Raw genomic sequence first — 25,954 nt, 5'->3', positions numbered from 1 at the left:
TTCAACAATTTAAATGCTACAGACTAGTTCTTTTTAAGAGGCAAGATACCAATGTTCACTCAAGATGAAATAACCTCAATAGTCTTATGTCAATTAAATAAATTGAATAATAAGTTAAAGCCTTTAGAGAAAGAAATCTTCAGGTTTAGATGGCCTCCTTAGTAAATTCAATGAAATATTTAGCTATGACAACAAAAACAATTACACACAAATTCTTCCAAAGTTTAGAATAGTAGAGAATGCTTCCCAACTCATGTTATGAGGTTAGCATTAAACTGATACCAAAATTAGACAAAACATAACAGGAAAAGAAAATTATGAACCAATATCTTCAATGATCATAGATGCAAAAGTCCTCATCAAAATAATTGCAAATGAAAGCCAGCAATGTGAGACAGACACGCTCGGTCTCCTTCTACAACTAGAGAGAACTACAACTACTTCAAAACAAAAGATAACTAGAAATTCCAGAAAATAAAGCTACACGGAAACCCAACGTATGAAGTTATAAACCAGCGGCGCCCTTTGGGCAGGTAAGAGTGAAAGTAGGTGGTGCTGTTTGTGGTAGCACCAGGGACAGAAGCAGGGAGAGCAATCCCAGCTGCAGTCGAACCCCGGCAGCTTGCGACCCCAACGCTGGGAAAAGCAACCACCGCATCAACTCGAACGATGAGGCCCAGAGGGCGGGAGGACGGATCCCAGTCTCCTAGCAGAATAACTGCAGGAATCCATCTTGGACCCCCGCCACCACACAAAGCGCCACTGCGCTGCAAAATAGGTTGCAGATCACCACTGGTCACTGGGCAGTGACGACAAAGTGCCACAGCGTGATGAGAAAGGTTGACGGTCTGCTGCTGGTCGCTGGGTTGTGACAACAAAGCGCCATGGCACGGTGAAAAAGGTTGCGGATCACCGCCGGTCGCTGGGTTGTGACGAGTACACAGGCACTGCCCCCCTATAGCCGGCCCAAGAAAACAAAACGCATCTGTCAAAATGAGGCAGACAGCTATAGAAATCCCGGTGGCACAGCTCACCAGGCAACAGATGAAGAATCTGACAGATGAACAAATAAGAAACCTGTCAGAGGCTCAGTTCAGGGCCATTGTTATCAGGTGGCTTACAGAATTAACAAAAGATCTGGAAAAAGATGAGAAAGAATTGAAAAACACTCATACTGAAAGGAACAAAAACACATACAAGACAGATGGTGAGGAAAAAAAATCCAGAGTTCAAATCAACAAACCAGAACATAGAGAAGGAACAAACAGTCAACCAGTGCAGAGAGAAAAAACGGGAAGCAAGGAAAATGATGAGAGGCTCAGAAACCTCTGGGACAGCTATAAAAGACCAAACATAAGAATAATTGGTTTGCCAGAGGGCGAAGAAGAAGAACTAGAAATTGAAAAATTAAGTGAAAATATAATAAAGCAGAACTTCCCTAACTTGGGGAAGGAAATAGACTTATAGGTCCAGGAAGCACAGAGAGTTCCAAAACAACTGGACCCAGGGAGAACCACTCCAAGACACATTATAATCAAAATGTCAAGAGTTAAGGATAAAGAGAGAATCTTAAAAGCAGCAAGAGAGAAGAAAAGAATCATGTACAAAGGGGTCCCAATTAGACTATCAGCTGACTTCTCAAGGGAGACCCTGCAGGCAAGAAGGGACTGGCAAGAAATATTCAAAGTAATGAAAATCCAAAACCTACAACCACAAATACTTTATCCAACGAAGCTGTCATTCAGAATAGAAGGGCAGAGAAAGTGTTTCCAGGACAAAATAAAACTGAAAGAGTTCATTAGATCCAAACCACTGTTATATGAGATGTTAAAAGGACTGGTTTAGAAAAAGGAGGATCAAAACTATGAACACTAAAATGAAAACTGTATCAAAAGAAACAACAACAGAAGCTAGGGAATTGAAACAAAGGCAAACTAAATAAGCAATGAGAGTGGAAAAAGAACTATAGGTATGGGGAGCATATTGGGGGGAAGTCAGCAGGGGAGGGGAAGGGGGAGAGGGAGGGAGATGGTATAGGAATTAAGAAACATCGTAGGAGGGAATGGAATAGACAGAGAGAGGTTGAGAACTATATGCACAACCAATGGACATGGACTAAAAGGGGGGGACAAGGGGAGGGAGGGGGGCCACCGGGTGGAGGGGAGCAGAGGGAAGGGAAATTGGAACAAATGTAACACTGTAATCAGTAAAACACATTAAAAAAAAAAAAGAAAAAAAAAAAGAAAGCCGGCAATGTATAAAAGTAATATTACATCATGCCAAAATGGGGATTTTTCTCAAGAATTCAAGAATGGTTCAACATTTGAAAATCAACCAGCAACTGATATCAACACCCATTCATGGTAAAACAAACAAACAAACAACAACAAAAAAAAAAACAAAAAAAAAAAAACTGCCTCAAACAAAACATAGAAACTAATTTTCTTTTCTACCAGATGGTATTACAAAAAAGCCTACACGTAAATTCACATTTAATGTTCAAAGACTGAAGTCTTTCTTCCTAAGATCGATAAGCAGGAAAAAAATGTCTCTTCTTATCACTTCTAATCAACATATGGAACTCTTATTTTTTTGTGATAATAAAAGCAAAGAAAAGCACCCACAGAGAGAGAAATAAAATGATCTTCATTCACAAACAACATGACAGTCTACATAGAAAATATATTTATATATACATACATATATATATGTATGTATATATAAATTTAACTAAATTCATGGTTGCAGTAACCAAGGTGAACATAAAACAAATCAATTGTATTTCTCATTATTATATGTAAATTATCAACAAACTGATCTATAAAATTACGCACTGTGGTATAATTTAAAAAGTATGTCTGGTCAGAGGCAAGGACCAAGGAGGTCTCCTGGGTCTCTTTGTGGTAGAGAACGCTTTTAGTGAAGATAAACGGAAGGTTCTGAGACCCTCTTCTATTTGACTTCCTGCTGTGGAAAGTGTTTAAAACTCTCTAGGGACAACTGTGAACCTCCTTAACTATGGAACGTGACATTACAATTAAAATCAAAGTGTTGCAAATAATTTCCACATACAAGTTTCTACATTGATTAGAAGTTTTTGTGTGCCATGACAATTTACAATTCTGTAACATTAGATGTTAACTTGTAGAAAACTATATAACATAAATAAATTATATTTTCAGATAAAACTATAAATAATTTTTGTTTAGAACAAAAGATTAAACCCCCAAATTTCAGTTTAAATGCCCTAGGACAGTAAATATATTTTCTCTAAAAGGCAAAAAAAAATCATGAATCAGTACGATGGGAACATATATAAAATGCCGTGGGAGCTCTGTGAATGCGGACATAATTGTATGTGGAATTGCATATCAGCAATGAACTACTGAATGTCAAAATGATTGTTCATCACTTATCCCTACAGTTTCTCCGTTGCATCCCACATTGCCAAAAATATTATTAATCAAGTTAAATTACTTCACAATATTTGAAAATAGCGTGTTTCCACATCAAAATAGAGAAATAGAGACTTCTTGCTTCTCTTCGGGTATCAGAATATAAGGCAATATTTGGTTTGCATGAATACAGGGAAAAAGTTAGCTCAATATGAGCAATGGTTGATGCCTACATATAAGAGATATGGAGTCGGATTTTCAGAAAACAGATATTATATATATATTTTATTCCTGCCATGGTGGCTAAGCACTTGGGAAAACTTGCTTGTCCTGAAAGGAAATGCAGTACCAGCACTGTAATTAGGAGATTCAGATTGGAGTATCAGGGGGACTGAACCTGATACTCCTGAGTTAACCTGTAAAGTACTCACAAGTTAGTAGCACACCATGGTTCCCAATAAAGCAACTGTAAATTCTGTCTGAAGGATATGGTTGAAAAATAAATCTCTGTGGGTCTCCTGTGGGGAGTGCCAGGTGATACCTTCCCACGTAGTGGGTTATGTGAGCAGAAGCCCAAATTATGTTACAGACAATTTTTTCAAGGATGTTTGTATAGCAAAAAAAGCCTTGGATGATATGAGATGGTGTCTCCCTGAGGATTAATAAAGGTGATAACTCCCTCTGGATTATAGGACAGGCATGCTCACACACCATCATAAGAGAGTTCGGTTCTCTAAGCTCAAAGTTTCTGTCACATAACCCACTAAACATGCAGGTATATCCTGGCCCTCTTCCCATAGACCTCTGAGAATTTGGACCTGGGAATTCTGCCCAAGAAAATTGACTGATCCTCTGGTTACTACTGTTGTTATGAGAAATAAAGTCCTTTGTCTCTGATCCAGGAGTGTTATATCTTCTGCCAGTATCTATGCAACTGTGGCAGGGTAAATTAATAGCTTGCAAGTATGGTAAACTATCAGACCCCTCATAGTTCTAGTCTTTTAAATGGATAATTGGCTGTAACTATTACCATTCAAAATGCACATGTAATTTGACCCAGGCATTTTACTTTATAGATTTCTAGTTTAAGCCATAAAGGCACACTAGGATATTTACTGCAACACTGTTTGGCTTTAAATATACACATAGGATATGTGTATATTCTAATAAAAACTTTAAAAAATCTTAAATAACTTGTGTAGCCAAGTAACCATATAATAGTTGCTTTAACAAAATCTTATGAATTCATTAAAAAATAAATAAATTAGCAGGATAAGATAAAGCAAATATACAAAAATTTTAAACCATAATATAATAGGTTTACATTATACAGTTAATTACAGAAAAATACAATAGAGTTTTGTTGCTGTTTTAAAACACAATTTAAGCTTTAAATTACATCATTTGAAATGTAAAAAGTTACTACAAAATGATTTCTGCATTTTTTGAAAAATCACTCAAATTAAGACCACTGACATGTTTTCCAAGTAATTCTATAAATGACTAAATGATTTCCCCATCCCTCCAATGGTGATTAAATTATAGGACATTTATAAGTTATATAAACTGAGGCCAATCTGTATGTACTTAAGTGGAAAGATTTTTATGGCCATATATTAGGTGAAAGAAAGCAAACTCAAGTGCTACAAACTTGAGTCATGCTTCTGGTATAATGCCATGTATATAAAAACATTTCTGTTGATCAATGGCTTTTATTTATCAGAATTGGTTTGATTTTAACAACATCAATATATTTTGGAAAGAAGATATGCACCCACATGTTCACTGCAGCATTATTTACAATAGCCAAGATCTGAAAACAGCTCAATGTCCATCAGTAGATGAGTGATAAAAAAGCTGTGATATGTTTATACAATGGAATATTACTTGGACATACAAAAGAAGGAAATCTTACCTTTTGCAACTGCATGACTGGATCTGGAGAGTATTATTCTAAGTGAAATAAGCCATTCAGTGAAAGACAAGTAACATATGATTTCACTATATGGGCAAAATAGGTGAAATAATTAAGAAAAAAAAAAAAGAAAAAGAAAAAAATAACTCACAGACACAGTTAACAGTATGGTGATACCACAGGGGAAGGGAGTTGGGATAAGGTAGAAGAGGGCAAAGGACAGATAAATGGTGATGGAAGGAGACTTGACTTGGGGGTGGTGAACATGCAATACAATATACAGATGATGTATTATAGGATTGTACACCTAAAGGCTATATAACTTTGTTTGACCAATGTCACCCTAGTAAATGCAATAGATTTAAAAATAAAATTTAGGTGCCAAAGAATTCAAAAATTTTTAAAAAGTTCAGTTCTTAGGGATTTCCAGTTGTATAGCTTGCAGTGGCAACACAATATAAAAACAGATTTCAATGATTAAAAAATTAACAAATGCTCATTATCCCCTGAAATTCACATTCATCATGGTAACTCATCTGCAGTTGCCCTTCTTTCACTTTCCCTAAATCTCATTGTGCTCCTTTGCTTCCTGATTATGATTTCTATTCTTTTGTCCTATGAATATATTCATTATTATCAGTCACCACTATTACTTATTTTAGTTATTATTATTTATATTTTGTATTGTTATAAACCTGATTACTTGCAATATAATCATAATTATTAATGATAAAGTAATTATCATAACAATTTTGTTTATGATGTCCCAATGATTTATATAAACTCTTGACAAGTACATGACTCTTACACGTTATTAAAAAATATATAAATTGGTATAACTGTTTTAGAAATAAATTTGAACACATTTTATATAGTAAATTATTTGAACATTTTTTAAGCCACCAATTCTACTCCTAGGAAGACTCATACATTTTCACCAGAAAAAATACACAAACATGTTCATGTCCATGTTATTAGAATGCTGAAAACAACCAAGAGGTCTATAGACCAAATGATGGATGCATACCTTTTGATGTAGTAATACCACAGAGAATTTATGTTATAGTGAAAAAGAACAAAATGTGGTTTTATAAAACAGAAGGGGTGTTTCTCAGAAAATTAATTTTGAATGGAAAATGTAAGTGAGAGATAATACAGAGTATGATAATATTTCAATGACAGTTAAAAAATATAAAACTGTGTGTGTGTGTAAATATATAATAGAACTTTATAAAAACCAATAGAATGGTAAACATAAAGCAGTCCATGCACATATTCGTTGGGGATGTGTGATGAGAGAGGTAAGGACCAGCATCCACATAAATGAAACCATGTGGGTGATATTTTAGTTCTTTAATTAGGTGCTTGTTCATGATTAATTTTTTAAATTTGCTTCATAATTTATAAATAAATAATCAAGAATATGTATATTCTTTCTACATGTATCAAAATACTACACACATATGTGAAAGGACCTTGCATATTACTAACCATCTTTGTATTGAATAAATGTTTATGGCCTGTATTGGTCTTAGTTTTTAGAAGTTATGTTGCAAAGAGAGACTTAAATTCTGCCCGGTCGAGCTTTTTGTTTTTGGAGATAACTAACATAATCTGTGTCAAAGCCCATGTGACCATATGCAAAGCAGGATGACAATGTCTTCCTGAGTACCTTTCAAGCAAGCAGTGATATTTGCTTATAGGATGCCTTTCCATGACTGTGAATTATGGTTTTAAGAATAGAAATATTCCATACCAAGAATCAGCATAGGTGCCACTGGAAGCTTCATGCTGTGTAATGGAAGTGAGGATTATTTCTTATGGCCCATGGTTTCCATGAATAGAACTAACCACACACCAATTATCACCTCATTGAGAGGATAAGTCACTGTGACATCTACAGCTGAGATCAAACTCATTGCTTTTGCAATGCAAATTAATTAGAGTTGGAGGGAGCTACACTGTAGGGCTTAGGATGTGCTGCACATTTGAAAAAGTACTTTAAGCAACTGGGGTGGGGGATGTGTTCCAATTATCGTATAATGTTAATATTCAGGGCCTTGAAAGGGATACTTTCAAAATAAAGCATTCAAAGAGCCATAAAAGGTATCCTCTTTTTGTGATGACTGTAAATAAAGGGACATAGAAATTTAGCAAGTATGTTATTTATTTTTAACTGGCAAGTAGGCTCTACCTAAAGGGTTATTTTTACTTTAAAGTGTGTGTTCCTGGGTGGTTCATAGAGAAAGATGGTTGGCTTCTTATCATAGCTCAGAAACAGATCAGATAAATATGCCCACCAGCCTATTTGGACACAGCAGTAGGTATTGCCATCTGCTCCCAAATATGCCTGCAACCATGTAGCTCTTCCATTTTGGCACCAAATTCATGGGGAAGAGCATGATGTCCTAAGATACACTGATTTCTGAAAAGAGCTTTGGAAATGTGTCCCTAGTGACACAGTGGTGTAAATAGCTGGGTTACCTGAACCACAACTGTTTCTTTGGGGGAACACCAATGTCACAATTCTTCTATTCCAGGACAGGATGACATGACCCAGAAAATTTAACATTCTATTGCAATAAGCAGGTAGATAGAACATTGCTCAGGAAGATGATCACATTTATTTCTTTGTAGCAAACAAAGCAAAAATTTGATGACAAAAATGAATACTATCTGCATCTTCACAGGCAAGGTAAAATGCTTTGGGAAAATAGCAGTCACATTCTGAAGGGAATGCTCCTGTTCTGCTTTCTAGGATATTTCTGGGCAGATCCATTCCCTCTTTCAACATTATGTATTGACTGTCACAGATATAAAATTTGTAGTGAACTCACCATGATATAATGTATGGTTGCTAATCTTAAGGATTTGCTGAAATTATATAATACTAACTTTGATTTCCAAATTCTCATTTGCATTTTGCATATAATCATTCATAATAATTTGATTGATTAAGAATTTACAATACATTAATTTGATTCATATAACTATAGTTTCATTGGTACAAAAGTATGGTTTTGTTTTTAATTTTTAAATAATATCTGGATACTTAGAAAAAATAAAGAAGAAAAAAAATTTTTAAATCATACAGCTTCCAAGAGTTAGTAAGAAATTTGAACACCTTGGCCACCATAAATGAAGAGAGAATAGAGAGCAGGAGAACAAGAGCTTCAACAAATGAACAATAACAACGTTCAGCAACTAGAACTGCAGAAATAATAAAGTATTTTTCAGAAAGACTCTAACTTAAAAAGATGGTTCAGAATTCAATTGCTGGGTGAAATTTTGAATATTAGGTAGATACTCATTTTTCATTTTCAAGAAGAGAGATAGAGCATTATTTACAGAGCAGTGATGCTCTTGAATGAGCAGAAGAATTTTTCTGGCAGCTCTATAAAAATACACCTGCACAGATATGATTAGCATCCTTACCTACCATAAAATCAAGAATGAGGATGGAATGGGATTCTGAAGATATTCTTGATGCATTAATGAGGCAGCAGAGCAGGAAATGATGATAAAACTGAAGTGTCTGCACAAGATTGTCATGACTGACATTTATAAAATGGAGAAACTAATTAGAGAATTATCTTTTGTAGCACCTGAATTAAAAAAAAAAATCTGAAGCATTAAAAGCATGTCATTATCCACAAACAACTTGAGAAGCTAAAGTCTTGAGACAACATGCTTCTATCACTTATGCATGGCTACCCTACTCTGTTATTCCTAAATAAATATGTAATTAATCCAAGTGTACAGTAAGTGAGTATATTTTTACTTTAAATTTTTAATATGAGAGGAAATTATTTCTTGGCTGAACATATAGCAAATCTTCTTTCAACTATTCTGGAATTTTGGGATTACTAAGAGTTAAAAAAAATTTAATCCACTATCCTGAGTAATTGATGAGTTAAATACAGACATTCCCTGATATGCCAACAAGATTTAAGGTTATATTTGAATGTTATTTAAAAACAAAAACAACAAAAAACCACAGCTCTTTGAGGTTGATTTGATTTATTGCTTATCATAAATGATAAAAGATTAACCATCTATCAAGACAAAAATTCTACCAATCACTATTTCAAAGTCAAACATATAGGACCTCCTTTTAAATTTAAATATTTGCCTGAACTTATATAATATTAATGAAAATTACATCTAGAGTTCTTATCACACATGTTTTACAAATACCTAATCTATTTTTATGTTTTTTTAATTTAATTTTTATTTTTAAGAGAATCATGATAGAGGATTTCTTGTCATCCAGATAAGAAGTAAGAAAGAAGAAGTTATGATGTGCCTCTATTTTCTTTTAAATTTACCAGTCTACGACCACCAACAGGTAGTGCCTGTGTAGGGACAATGATCTCAGCAGAAGAAAATGGCCTATTTGAATTACTGAATCAAAGTCATGCTTTTGGAAACATGGCTTCTTCCAAATCATTCAAAGGTAACTGCCAGCAAAGGGGTGTAGGGAGAGGTAGCCTTCAGCTACTTGGCATTCACCAGTATGTAGGCCAGCTCTGCTCCAAGAGCCTAATCACCATCAATCAGCATGAAAACAACTCACCCTTTCATTGATTCTAAGCTGAAACATTAGATTTTCCACCATGGTTATTTATTAAATAGAAAATTTAGCCCACATGGAAAACATTTTCTTAAAAATACAGGCTACAATAGTTTTATGATGTGATCATATATGGACATTACTATTGTGATTTGAACCTACTGAAAAAATATAATTTTAGTAAATTAAGTTGGTGGTTTTCTCTCAGTTTTGAGAAAAGCACTCTGAGAAAAAAAATGGCAAACAAAAAACAAAGTTTATAAATTGCTAAATTTTTAATTTGGCAGGGTTAGATAATTTTTAAAAATCTAATCAATATTACTTTCTAATGGTTTATCCTCAGACATGATTTGAGGAAAGGCACTTTAAGAGAAGTCTTTTAGTCACTTAATGTACCTAGGGAAGAGTGGTTTATTTGTTTCACTGTGCCAACTTCAAAGACAGCATAATAGTACTTTATAAATTGTCTCAAAACAATGTTTAAAAATATATACCTGTGTGCATTAAAAAAAAAAAAAAAAAAAGAGTTCTGTGGGAAGTGACCTCGCAGGGTGATCTGATCATAAATTTCTAACTGGGCAGGTCATGGTGGGTAGTAACGTTCCAGGTTTATAACTTCTTTAGCGAAAGGCTTTAAGCTAACTCTATCCATTATTCTTGCACCTCTAGATTAACACACCTTTGAAATGCCACAAGTAATACTCCTGGAAGAGGGTATTTACCTTCAAGAGAACACATAATGATGTTAACTATCCCATAATCCAATCCCTGCCTTCTTTTCTCCAATATTCCTACCAGCCATTCCTTAATCTCAAATGTATAAAAGAAGCTGCAAAACTGTTATTTTCAGGAGCTTTTGAGAGCTTGCTCCCTAGCATATGTCATCAGTTTGGCTCAAATAAACGCATAAAAATTCTCTATAGATTTGGACAGTCTTATATTGACATTCATTAGGCCTCAACTTGAGTTAAACTGGAAGAATCTGGGTAAGTAATTTTGGATTAAGAGGAAATGTGAAATGAATAATTAGCTATGTAATAAACTTAGATAAATTAAATAAAATGCATTATTTTATTTATTTTTTTTTTAAATTTTATTTTTTGGTTATTCAATTACAGTTGTCCCTTTTTCCCCCATTGCTCCCCCCACCCAGCCCACCCCTTCTCCCCAATCATATCCCTCCCCGTGGTCCATGTCCATGAGTCACTCATACACATTCCTTGACTAGACCCTTCCCTTACTTATCCCCCTTCTCTCCCTCCCCCCTCCCCCCTACTGACTACTATGCATTATTTTAAATATAATAATTGCCCAAAATAGCTCTTGGATTAAATTTCATAAAAATAATATAAACCAAACATACTTTCATTTGTTAAAGAGTAAGTCTCTTCTTTAGCATACCCTCTCGACTTCCATTGGAAAAAAACAACACATTTTGCAAGTACTGAAATTTTCCATTTGAAGATGAAGAAGTTCTATATACAAAACCATCACTTTAAATTGATCATAATAGTTTAAAAAGAGTTAAAAAACTGAAGACACAGGAGAAGCTTTGTAAACCAAGATCAAGTTACCCTATTGTAAGAGACATTTGTATTTATAAGGAAAATCTCTATTTTTAAGGATGTCCTCCTCTTTGTACCAGGAAGAAGGGAATGACCAAATTTCTAAAAACTCCTACCAGTAAAGGCATTGATTTAAATCTGCATAACAACTGTATCCTTGTTTATTATGCTTTCCCTGGTAACCTCCCATAAGGTCTCTCCACACCCAACATTTTTATGTGTGTGTCTTTAGCTAGAAATGGTATTTAAGATTGTGGCTTGGGACATTTTGGGGAGTTATTCATTATTCTAGGATCTTTCCCATGTATAGGGGAGGCTTACTTGTTATTAAGTATCTGTTTGTTTTTCTCCTGACAATCTTGAAGTGAACAAGTTCAGTAAGTGAAAGTAATTTCACAAGGTGATCTGATCATAAATTTCTAACTGGGCAGTCGTGGTGGGTAGTCACAACCCCAATTTATAAAAGGTTGATCTTTGCCTAAGCAAGCCCTAGCCATTGTTTTGGTGCATCTAGGTTGATAACACACCTTTGAAATGCCTCTTTTTCAGACTCCTGAAACCCATCATAGATATTTCCCTGCCTTGCTTTCTCCTACCTTCATGTAAACTTACATTTCCTCCTTAGTTCCAAATGTATAAAAAGAAATGGAGAACTGTCATTTGCCTGAGCATTTGCCTCCATGCTTCCTGTCATGTTGTCAGTTTGGCTCAAATAAATTTTCATAAAAATTGCCTACAGGTTTAGACAATCTTACATTGACAAGGGTCTCAGCCAAGAACTTAGAAGAGTAGAGGAAATATCGAATGCTCTCTTACCTAGGCCATGCAGTGCCTGTCACAAGTATTCACCTTTGCTCTTGGGATATCAAAGCAGCCAGACAATAGTAAATGAATGAGTGTGGCTGTATTCCAATAAACATTTATTTATGAGCATCGGAACTATAGATTCATAGAATTTTCATGTACTAGAAAACATCCTTTTCTTTTTTTTGAAAAAACAACCCAAACATTTAAAAAAGCATGAACCATTCTTAGCTCATAGGCTCTACAAAATAGGTGATGAGCAGATTTGGCCACTAGACCATAGTGTGCCAATCCCTGAAATGGATAATGAAGTCTTGGTTTATATATACACTTCATTTACACTCAGGTAGGAGTTTTGTTAAGGTTGTTTGGTGGTAATAAAGTTTGTAAAATGGTTATTTCTAAAGCCACTAAAGGCCACTGTCATTTTCACTGAATGTCCCTACTGTCACACAAAACAAATGCTGTAAGAACTATTTTAGATAACATCTAGTTAGGGCCTTGTGAAATAGAAGCTTGAAAATAAGTTTTCATGGCGAATTGCATTGAATGATTTGGTGCTCAGTGTCTACTTCCTTTCTGTCTCATTGAAATCAAATGACTCATTCATTAATTTATTCACTTAGTCAATCCTTTGTTCATTCTATCATTCTACTTTAAATGTCATGCACTTTCCTAAACACTGGAGAAATAGGTACATTAGACATGATTTCTGAACTGCAAACACTTATAATGGCTGTTGTACAAACAAACTAATGTCTGGGTTCCACTGGGATTATTGTGAGATATGAGAAGACAATTCCAGGATCCCATGGAAGAGAAAGCACACCTTGGCAAGGCAGAAAGTGAAGATTTCAAAGAAACAAATCCATTGGAGACATTTGAAGAAGAGAACACTTATTGCCAATAGCCTCAGATAACACATGTTCTATTTTTTTTTTTACAACATCATACCAATTGCCTATATATTCTATAGTTATAGAATTTTAAGAACAAAAGACATTTTACTGGTAATCTATTTGGATTCTCAAATTTAATTAGGAAAAAAGTGACTCTAAAAGAAAAGATCAAAAGTTCAAGGTCACCCAGTTCTTCAGAGGTGGCTTTATCAATCTTCAATGTTCTTCAGTACCATCTCAGTATTGTTTCTATTGTACTAAGCATTCCTTGTCTCTTTCATAGCTTTTTCCTAATTGTACATTATGCATTCCCTCTTTTATATGCAGATTCTCTAAGTTCACTTTCAGCATTCTTATCTTTTCTTCAATGATTCCTTAATGGCTGTGGTTGATAAAAATTGAGAAAATGCAATAATGATGCTCAAATGATGTTACCTTTTTGGGATTTTCTGCTGATTTGAAGTAAAAACACAATTGCCTCAGCTCTCAGACTCAGCATATTTTGTTCTCCATTCCAGGTTACTCGATAAATTGCAATTATCGTCATTTGTGTCTCTCACAAGATTATAGGTGACTGAATACTTCATCAACTAAAATCAGAATTTCCCATGGCACAAAACAAAACACTTGTATAATGATCTAGGCAAGTGGATTAGACATACTGAATGAGAGCTCTGCATGCTGAAAATATTCAGGGGATTATCAGTTTAGCTTTTCAAATCTGTTCAACAAACATAACATTGATGTAACTCTGCTTAGGTATCAGTACCATTATAGGGTTTAAAAATTTGCATTTCTGACTTCCTGCTCTTTAAGTCTCCCACCACTTATAGTGCTTCAGAGCAGGATCCACACTCTTCCCTTGCCTCCCCCACCCCAGTGATGGATGCACATTCTCCCACTCCACCAGGTGCTTCCTGATACATGGGAGGTGGGGTAGGGGAGGCATGCAGGTTCCTAAGGCAAAATCTCCATGGAGCTACAGGGTTCTAGAGTTTTTGTGCTTTCTTGAAGAGCATCATCATTTAGAAAAGTATATGACTATGATACTCAGATGAATTGCAAGGGACTAAACATCACAACTACAACTTAAAAAGTTCTGTGTGAAACATTGCTCATCACCTTGACTGTTATTACTCAGGGGGTCATTGTTATATTCCAGGGCTTCCAGCATATTATTTCATTTAATCAACACAGAATCCTATAAAAACAGTTACTATTATCCCCATGCTTCTCAAATCACATCTGCAGAGCAGGGAAGGACACAGAATTTGGATGCTAAACTTATAATAGTAATATCAATTACAATAAAATGTGATAATGGGTTTGTGCTACCTACTATGTTTTAAAGAATCTTCTAAGTACTTTAGTACTTTACATGTGTTAATTAATTTAATCTCCCCAACATCCTTAAGAGTTTTTAACATCATTTTAAAACCATAAAGTTAGTTACATAATATGCTTAATGTCAAAACTAATAAATGGCAGAACAAAGTTTTGTACTTAGACATCTAACTCTGGAGGTCACATACTCAACCACTACATTACACTGTGAGAGAAGCCCTCATAAAAGGCAGCCAATGGAAGGTATTCACCTTTACTCCCAAATTATGTTCCATAAACACAAAAGTCTTAACTGCATGGCCCTGCAGAACTTTAATAGAAGTATCATTTAACAAAAGAATTCGAGTCATTGAGCAAATGTTATGGTTTGTGGTTTAAATATTTATTTTATACATATATATATAATATATATATATTATATATATATGTATGTGTGTGTGTGTGTGTGTATTTCAACACATGATAACTGTTCTTTCCACTTCTTTTGTCCTGAAATCTGTGCCTTGTCTACCCCCATGGATTGCAATTGTTATGTAGTTGTTCTTATTATCCTTGAAAATACTTCTGCATAGAAAGTGATTATCTGTCTAAATTATCTATCATCTATCTATCTATCTAATATTTTGTGTTAATTTAATTTACACCCTATGGGAGGCTTATTGGTCTAATTGAGAGAATACACTCCAGGGATAGCCAGTATTTGAAATCTCCTAATCAGAGGTCCACTTTCCAAAGGTATACGTTTTACTTATCTTTATCTCTAATATTCTTATCTGATTAACATTAGAATAGCATAATAGGTATGAGAAGCTATTTTCCACTATTTATATGAGTGATAGAAATACTATGCAGGTTTTTCTGACTTTGCAGTAATGAAGTGTAAGAATCCAGAGACCAGGTTATCTATGTTTCTTGGAATGGGGCCTAAGGTCAGATTCTGAGTTCATTTGTCACTACACTTGATCTTGCTGCTAGAATCTTTGTTGCATATGCCTCAAGCAAATCTTTCACACAGGTGAGGTCAAATGCTAATAAGGAGCTAGTAAGGAGCTTACAGTTGCATGCTTGTTTGCCAGCGAATGCATGCATGACCATCCGTCTGTTAGCCTTTCTTTAGTGTACTTTGATTACAGGAGAGGACTTAAAACACCTCTCTACTTCTACTCTTGAAACTTCTGTTTAGCGTAAAGAACCGAATTGTGAATAATCCATGGCCTTAGATCCATTTGGCAGTAGAAGTTTGTGTGTGCAAGTACCCACATGAGTGCATGAGTGCATGTGTGCATGCATACCCCCCGCCGTCCACCCCACACACACAGGAGAGTAGAGAAATGGAAGGAAGGAAGCAGGCCACAGAATGGGGCTGCCAACTGTTTATATATGGGCTTATTTGTCCTTGTCCCTTAGGTTGGAAACTTTTTCATCCACAAATTCTCCTGAATTTCTTAGTGGTGAGCAAGCCATTTGTCTTCTGCTCCAGGGATGGTAACACATTATTTATGATTCACACTTAACCACAGTTGTTCAGATCCCTGTCACCTCCAAGATTGATGGTTAAAATGCACTCTACTTTAGTCTACCCTCTTCAGCTTACATGCCTTTATTTGTTCTTTGAAAGCCTGTGCTGTGTATATTTCATGGAGAAATCTGGTTTAAGTGCTTTTCTTTTTACTTTTTATGTGTGACAAATGTTCAAGCCACTTTCTCCCTCAAAATTTCCATCATTATTGCTTTTTCCCTTTCTTCTAGTGTTGCCATGCTTCTTCCTCATGTCTTTAAAATAAGAAAGCCATTTAGAAAACAATGTAATAAATACTTCTCCAAGCCTTTAGGGCTTATATCACCCAACACTTTTTCTAAGCCTTTAGCACCATAACTTTCTTGAGTTATAGGTTTTCATTTAAAATTTATGTTGTTTGCTTTTGTCTACATGAATTAAGCATTCTCTACTCAGAATGGTATTTCTTTAACTTTTCTCTTTCTTACCTTTTGTTTTTATTTTCTTCTCTGGACTTAGCCATAAACTTTTTCAACTAAGAGTGAAGATATCAGTCTTGGCAGAGTAGCTCAGTTGGTTAGAATATTGTCCCGATATGCCAATTTTGCAGGTTCAATCCCCAGTCAGGACACATACAAGAATTAACCAATGAGTGCATAAATAAGTGGCACAACAAGTCGATATTTCTCTCTCTCTCTCTCTCCCTTTTGCACTCTCTAAAATCAATTAAAAAAAAAATAAAAGACTTAAGTTATATTGTGGAACTGATAAAAACCTTCACTTGACCCAGTCCAGAGGAAATAAAATAGTATTAATAAGAGCACTTGAATTAGTCTAGAGAGACAATGCTATGGTGTAGCAACAAATAGTCCACAGTAACAATGATGATTTTATTTCTCACTCATACAAAGTTCACCCAAGGTTGAGGGAAAGTCTAGGACAGCTTTCCTTCATTCAGTGACTCAGGGATCCCAGCTCCTTTCACCTTGTGGTTATACTACTTAAAATACTTAGCCTATATTTCTCCAAGTCAGTGGAAGAGATAGAAGGTCATCTACTGGATCTCTAGTGTTTCATCTATATTTCTTTTCTTCACAGCACATTGCCCAGACCTAGTTAGCAATGCCTGCTTACCTGTAACGGGATTATGAATACCAGGTAAGTAGTGACTTGTCTCTGCCTAGTGTTTTCATAGATGGAGACCTATGTGACTGCTGAGGCCCTCTAATATGAATATTACCCAGAGCAAAGACATTCTTAACCACTCATAGTTAAGATGTATGGTATCTATTGTTCAGAGTTATCCTGGTAAGTAACTGGCATCTCCACTTAGAGATGTTTATGACTGGCATCTCATCAAACCAAACTCAGTTTCTCTTTCTCCATTCTCAGTCCTTGCAATGTGCTAAATAAAGAGCTATAGTATTTTATGCAATAGTCAGCCTCTTCCTCTCCTTTAGGCAAGAATCACAATGATGTTGGGGTAGAGTAGGAAAATTTGGTGAGCTCCTTTAATCACGGCAATAAATGATGAGGAAAATCTTCCAGCTGGACCTCTGTAACTATAAGATTGTATCCTGCTGTGCATCAGCATCTTGAGAATTTTAAAATAGCTTCTGAACTTTGAAATCTTGCTAAACTTGTTATACCTTATCTATATCTATGTACAGATTAAAAGCAAAGTTCTTAAAAATGCAGTATCTGTGGATTTTGATAACTGCAGGAAGGAGAAAGGAAACCTGGGGTGCTAAAGAGTGATCAAGAAGATAGGCTCTGGTGTTAGTCAGGTTTGGGCTTAAATTCTCTCACTGTTGCCTATTAACTATTTGATCTTGAGTGGGTTGGTTAGCCTCTGAATCCTTTTGAAATGAAGATGCAAGCACATGTAGTGAGCATGGCAGGTGTCTCATTTGGTTAGAGCATTTTCCCAATATGCCAAGGTTGTAGGTTCAATCCCCAGTCAGGGCACATACAAAAAGCAACTAATGAATGCATAAATAAGTAGAAAATAAATGGATATTTCTCTCTCCCCTCCCTCATGCCCTTCTTCTCTCTCTCTCAACAGCAATTTAAAAACTTAAGAAAATGTATGTTAGCAGTACACGCACTTAGCAGTAAGCATTCAGTGAATAATGGCTATAAGTATAATTGTTAATCTAATAACTATAATAATGATAACACAGAGGAGAGGAGAAGAGCTACAAGTAAACAAAGATCTTCTGATTTTAGTAGTAGAAAGATTTATAAGATGTTTCCTGCCAATATTAATATTTTATTAATGGTAACACAAATATTAACCACAGAGCTTGACATTCCAGAGATTTGAGGCCTCTTCTCATATTCTTCTTGGTTGGCATCTTTACAAAAATTTTTCTTCATCTTCCTGCTAGTGGAGGTGTTTAATACCAATGTCTACCTTCATTTTGATTTTGCATAGGGATGGCGGCCTTCCTGACGTGAGGGGGAAAAATCTGAGACTGTGCCAGAAGCACTAGATGATGAACAATGGTAAAGAAAGCACAGACGTCGAGAATCAATATGTAGATTGAAGATGAGAGATCTATTTGTATTGAGGCCACAGACACAGAGAAAAAGCAATGTATGTTGGTTCTGGTAGGACTGGACCAAATGAGCTTGGTACCACCCCAAGGCTGGGATGTGAACAGGGTAGATATCATGGTCCTTATCACAGAAGGAAATCTGATAGCAGAAGAATAAAATTAATTTTCCTCTAGCCTCAAAGGGCTTTAAATCGTTGCTTGAAGTATGTTAGTATGTGTACTGTTATGCTTATGGTATCCTCAAACTCTGTCCTTGGTCCTTTCTCCATTTCACTCACTCTCAATACTGATGACACCCAAATCACAACCCTGGCACTGCTCTCTAGGACAATTGTTCTCAAAGGATGATCTCCAACCTCTCCAGCATCTTTAGAAATGTGATGGAAATGCAAATTATTAGGCCTCACTTCATTATCAGGAACTGGAGCTGAGACCTCAAAACCTGTGTTTTCCCAAGCCCTCCTGGTGATTCTGGGGCACACTAACATTTAAGAGCCATTGTTATGGAATATATCACAGTATGCTCCAAATGTAACTTGTCTCTCCTTCCCTACTTCTGCTGATATACTCAGTTCTGCTGTTCTTACATAGAGGTCTCCTTAAGGCTAGTTGCTTAAGCAGAACTTTGAACTTGTCCTCCTCTCCTTTTTCATTCTTCAGATCAAATCACCAATCATCTGAATAATTCACTAATTCATCCCCTCTTCTTGCCCTCCGCTTAGACCACCATCAGCTCAGCCTGTGGTGTTGAAAGGCCTTCTTGCTGAACCACTATTCTGTGCCAGGTTTTGTGTCAGGATGGAGTGAGCACATTATGGAATGCAGGATACATTCTGGCCATCTCTTGTTTTAAAGTTAGGTTTTATTAGAATATCGACACACTCATTTATTTATATAGTCCCTTTTACACTATGACAGATTTGAGTAGTTGCAACAAAGACTGTATGGTCCACAAAGTCTAAAAGTATAAATATTTATGGCATGACCCTTCACTAAAAACGTTAGCTGGTCCCTGGGTAGGCATTGGGTGCACATGCAAAGAGAGATGGATGCCGTATCGTCGGCAGCCATCCGTCTCGAGAGACGATGGTGTAGCTTCTTAAGAGTCTATCTGCACTGCCGAGAATGGCTGTGCAGTCCGACTCGGGAGTGACACGGTATCTGTCTCCTCCCGTGTTGAATCGACATCTTGCGATGATGCTGGAGTGTCCTCTCCAGTGAAGCTGAAGCTACAGAGCCTGGGCAGGGTGATATGGAGGGTCTGCTGTTGCCCATGCAGCAGACCCCCCCTCTCTTCGCAGCTGAAGGGTCCAAGGGAAAGACGGAGTCAATACAGCTTGGCTTCAGGTGCGCCGCAGGAGTTGCCGGTGTTGACTACAACGTCAAACCGCCTTAGGGACTCCGGCTCCGGATTTTCTGTCGGGGTTTACTCCCTTAGCCTTTCCCCTGAAGAGGTATGCCGCAAGGCAGCAGAGGTTTTTTGGAGTCAGAGTTTTCCTTCTCTGATGTGCCCTGACTGGAAGATCGAACCAGCGACACTTAGCTCGCAGGCTGACGCTCAATCCACTGAGCCAAACCAGCCAGGGGGTTGGATGCCATATACCTCCTCATTAAATGTACAGTTTAGCAAGCAAGCAAACAAACACACAAACCCAGAAGATAAAGTGAGCTATCTGCATCAGGATCATCTGACCTAACCTGGGGAATCAAAAAAGGCTTTGCAGGGAAAGTGAGATGAAGCTGATCTCCAAAGGATATGTGGCAATTCATTAGACAAAGAAAAATGGAGAAAAGTGTTACCTTCAGAGGAAGTAACTGCATTTACATTCATTCATTCACTCATTCATTCATTTATTCATATGATTTCTCTCAGTACTTGATATAGTCCTCAGTTTCTACTTTTCAATGCTGTGGACTATCCAATAACTATTTCATAAAATCTCTTTAAAGCAGAAACCTACAGATGCCTGCCTTTCTAGAAAGTTCCCCAGGTCACAATGATTTCTATTTCTAGAATTAATTAGACACAACACAGCATAGCAATGAAAATGCCTATTTTGAGCACCCAAGACACTTCATAGTAAGATGCTGAACAAATTTCCTCCTGAAAGCCCAATACACACTCGGGGTGTTCCCAAAGTAGTGACTATCAGATTGTATTCTACATCTGCTAACAAGTGACCTGGATAAAAAGCATTGGTGCAACCATTTTGCCCACGGGTCTGTGGCAAAATGTGTATGCACCACTGGTTTTTCAAGGCAAATCACCTGTGTTATTTGAAATTATTTTCATTATGTGTTCCTGCTTTCCCACTGAAAATTAGTTTTCGCTTTATAGATTCACTTAAGGAAAACATTTTAAAAATCTTATAAACTCAAGAAACTATATCTGAAATAATTATAGAGGCATTTACTTAACTTCTTGCCCCCTTTTAAATTGTACACACTAACTAAAAAAAAAAAAACAAAAAAAAACCCTCTCCTCTCCTCATCAAAGACAAGAGTTTCCAAAACATTTTTCCTTCCTGTTCTGGGAGAAAAAAAGGTGCAAAAACAGGGGACCAGGCCACTGTCACTGAGAGGTGGGACTCGGACAATTTGCTGTAACCTTTCCTGCTTTTACTGCTGCCCTCCATCTCAGGTAAAACACATACCCCAGTCCCCTTTCTGCTTACGAAGCTGTGTTAATATAATTCCACCTGTTTGTAGCTGGCACAGATCCTTTTTGGCATGAAAAATGGAGACACCGGGACCATTAAAATACTGTCTCCCTTTTCACCATGTTGCTGGGTGCCCTCCTTCAGCTAATAACTCGCCCCATCCAAATAGTACGTGTTCACCTCAGGCAGGGATGTCTCTGGATGTCTGTTTAAGGGGCAGAAATAGGGGATCTGAGAGACTTCTTAATTTCCCCCTCGTCTCCAACTTCTAACATTCCTCATGAATCAGATCATTGACTGCTTGCTGCTTTTTCTCCTGCACAGCCTGCTTTTCTTATCACCAGCATTATTTTCAATCTTGTTGCAGATCTAGCTGATTAAAAACACTGGCTTTGAGAAAATTCTCTTCCTTGAAAGTCAATGCTTGCAGGAGATTAGGACTATTTATATTGTAAGGCACTCCCTTCAAAACCTCTGGTGGCTTTACTCTCCTGACTGATGCAAACCTCAACTAATTCTTTTTATCCAGATAATCCACTCCCTTCCAATATTCATCAAATAGCAAAATGAAAAGCTTTTAAGAAAGAGAATGAATGAGCAGGCTTAAAATCACATAGAATTTTAGTCTTAATATAATTGTGAAAGAAATTATGAGGAAATCTGGGTTCTGAATCTTATTTCCTATGAGATAACTTGGAAGCAGATAAAATCCATAAGAGCATAGCAAATATATTTTGTACCTTTTGAATTACTTCAGGAGATATTTGGATCCCAAACTTTTGATGAGGAAAAAGAAATGTTTTTCTTTTTTTTTTCCCTGATAAGATCATCTTACGACAAATGATCCCAATCTTAGCTCCTGCTTCTTCCTTTTCTTTAAATGTGGAATTCTCCATAGTATTACCTATCATTCATGCCTAAATTAAATTTATGAGATATTTAATATGCAGGGAGCATGGAGAAAGTACTAACAAATATGACATCTATAAAAAGGGAAAAAATCTTATCCTGAGGAAGTTTCACTATTATATTCAATAATAAGGATGGATAGGGACAGAAAACTAAGGAAAGTGAAGAGATTCAAAGTCAGTCTTTCCTAGGATTCAATCATTCCTATAATAGTAGCAGAAAGAAAATGTGGTGAGGAAAAGGATGTTTTTGAAATGGTGACATCTAGAACTTCACTTCTAAACTTAAGAAATTAACAGTTGAGCATATTTTCTAGACCACCTATAAAATATGTGAATTGCAAGTACTATTAATCATGCCTCTCTATTGAATCCTCTGTGTTAGGGGTAATATGTAGTTTGATCCTATAGGATTCTTAACACTTGCTGCCAGTATACATTTAAGGACTATCAAGTATTTTTCAAATATTAGAAAAGTAGTACAGCAGTTCTGTCTAAAAGAGTAAATAAAATAAAACAAAGTCTCAGTTTTCTTTATAGATGGTGATATGATGCTATGGTTAAGTATCAATGAATTTAGTATTCACCGGAAAAAGGTCTGGTATTTGGAGCAAGTGAATATGAGAAGAAAGAATTATTTAGGGTGGGAGCTAGTGAGTTTCTTTCCCAGGTTTCCTCTGTATTTCATGAATGGGCAGTTTCAGGCAAGAGAAATAAAAGGGTGAAGATCATTGTAAGAAAGCAAACAAGAGAGCTGTAAGCCACACCCCATTGACCTGAACTGTCAAACACAGAAGCTGGCACTGAAGCTTGGTCAATGCGAACAAAACCAGCAGACCACTGGCCAATCACATCACCTGCGGGTTCTGATGCCGATCGCTCGGGTTTCCTCGGAGTGACTTGGATGCACACAGGAGTGGGTATTGATGGTCCTACAGTTGAAATGAGTGCGTTTGTGTCTCTTGTGTGCCCTGGTATTTGATAGCTCCATAGTCAAATAATGAATGTTCTGGGCTGTAAAATGATAAGGACCATCTTTAGAAGGCTCGGTCTGGGAAAGGCCTCTTACATGGGAAGAATTCTATTTGGGGCTTGTTGAAATAGAAAACCTCAGTGGGAGCATTTGGTCCTGTAGATAGGTACAACCTGAACATACTTAAATAAAGGAGGGAGAGTAATCAGATTTCATCTTGGCTAAATATTTCTTAACCACGTCAACAGCAGGAATATTGACATTTCTCCAATACCAATCCATAATCTAAATGCTTGTGTTAGAGAAATTATCACCATCCATTCCTGGGGATAAAAGATGCTTGACTTGGCTCCTTTTCCCCCACAAATTTATAGGACACTCCCTGATCAAGAATTTTACCTGCTCCAAGAAAATAAGGGGCAATCAATATAAAGCTTTTTTCCTAGCCTTTGTGTAGCTAGCTGGGTGGCTGGCATTAGAGGGAGATGGCATTGCCATGAGTCCTAGTTTCAATTCGTCCATGGCTGTTGGTTTAGCCTGAAAGCTGTGCTCAGAACTACCATGCGAAGTCCTGCCTCTCTTCAGGGTGGAGGCCTCTGTGCAGATTACGGGGCTTTTAGGGGAAATGTTTTCCTCCTGAATTTGAATATAAGCTCTACCGATCTTAAGGGTCAGTGTTGTTTGTAGGGGATGGTGTGTTTATGAAATGGTCTATCTACATCTTATGCTGTAGGTAGACTTTAGAAAGGACCAAACTTAGTGTGTCCAAACCCAGCTTGGATTGCTATCCAGAGTGGTGTGTGAAAAGGTTGCCTTCCTTACTTGTAGTCCGTGGTGCTGTTTCAGGCTGAAATACTTATAGACTTTGGTAAATGCATTGCTGGTGGTTTCTCTATGTTTTGGGGGGAGGTGATTATTTTCAAGCCATCTTTCTGATTTTACTTTCACAATATTTTAGGTAAATTACTCTCACATAAAGGCTCTCCTACACTCAGGGGATAGGATTCTTTAAACATGTCTTCTCTAATACCTTAGGCTTTTCATCTACATCATTCGCCACAATGTGTAATATTTGCTTGTGATCATATAATTAACCCAGAAGCACAGTTTCTTTACTCTGGGCACCCAAGCACTTAGTACAATGCCTGGTACATAGCAGGAATTCATTAAATAATTGTCAAATAAATGATAAATGCCCCCTGGGGTTGGTCAGAGTAATGAGGAAGAGCTTATGGTTCGAGAAACAGGACAGACATAAGCCTTTCTCCTTCCTAAATATATTGAAGGACATTGGCTCTTGAAAGAGGGACAATACTTGGACACCAAATACAAATTTTAAAGTGATTTTTGTTCTTAATGACTTTTTAGCATGTTATAAGTAAGTGCAATCTGAGCTACAATTATTATCTATTTCCAACTCAGGGCTCAGGAAATTAATTTTTTTTTTCAGGGTGTGTTCAACTTATTCTGAAGTAATTAAATCTGTTAGATTTGTAAAATGCAGCTCCATTATGCCTTAATACTTCCATTAACATCTTGTTTTGTTCATTAATTTACCATTTTTAATAACTTTTAACATGTAATTAAGCATAATAAAGTGATTCAAATGAGATAATAATGCACATGAAATGGAAATATCTCACAAAACACTATGCATGCAAACTATTTTAAAATTATTTTGTAATTGAGAATTTCACTAAGTATCTTGCCCACACCGAGTTCAGAATTGGTGACCAAGCTGAGAGCAGGAGCTTTTCTTACTCAATTTCATTTTATCTTTGTACATGCCTAGAACCATGTTGCAACACAGTTACTAAATATAGGTTTCTTGAATAAATAAATAAATGAAGAATAGAAATCTGTGTTTTCCTAGAACAAACTGAACTTGGGAAATTTTATTTTAATGTTAATGTTTTATAAAACCTTTCATAGCTTGAAACCAATCTTCAAAGATTGTGAGGCTTGAAAAACTAGATTGATGTGTTACTTTGAATATAATAGTAAAAGTAAAGAAAAGAAAGGGAAAAAAAGTAATGGACTCAGGTTTTGTGGCATCTGAAGTTTATACAATGTGGGGGTCCCTTTGTCTGAAAAAAAATTTTTTTAAATTACAACCATAAATTCAGGCACCAGTCCTTAGATGGGGCCATGCAGGAAAGAGAACTGAAGCATAAATTTCAGTATCTTCAGACCAAATCTGCTTCTTACACCTAGACCTGAGAATCATTCCATTTGGATCTTTTGGTCATTGTAGAACTCAAACAGTAATTGTTATAGCTTTGACAGTGGTTCTGCAGGATTTAAAAGCTGAATTTCACCATCAAGTACTTAAATATGTTTTCAGCAGAAATAATATGGTAATAAAAACACTTTCTCAATTATAAGCATGACCAAATGATCTTCCTGAGAATACCTGGCAAGCTTGATCCCACAACTAAAAGATTCATGGGTTCAATGAACAGATACAATCCACTCAGCCGCATTTAACTGGACATTTTCTGCAGAAATTCTGCCTAATTTCACACTACATGCACAGTGATTTAGTACCCAGAAAGTTTTTAGTTACACGTTGCCTTCCTACCTACCTTCTAGGAGGGCCCATTATTAATTACTCTCTGTGTCAAGAATCTAAAAGCTTTGCCAACTAACCTGAATGAAACTAGAATCTCCAGCTTTGCTCATAATCCCCACCTTTTATTATTATGTAAATGCAAATTAAAACTACAATGACATGTCAGAATGGCTATTAGCAATAAATCAACAAACACCAAGTGCTGATGAGGATGTGGAAAAAAGGGAGCCCTCCCGCACTGCTGGTGAGAATGTAAATTGGTGCTACTATGGAAAACAGTATGGAAG

Source organism: Furipterus horrens, unplaced genomic scaffold, assembly GCF_987537825.1.
Source record: "Furipterus horrens unplaced genomic scaffold, mFurHor1.1.pri manual_scaffold_4, whole genome shotgun sequence".
NCBI lineage: Eukaryota > Metazoa > Chordata > Mammalia > Chiroptera > Furipteridae > Furipterus > Furipterus horrens.
This window is presented reverse-complemented; position numbering follows the sequence as displayed.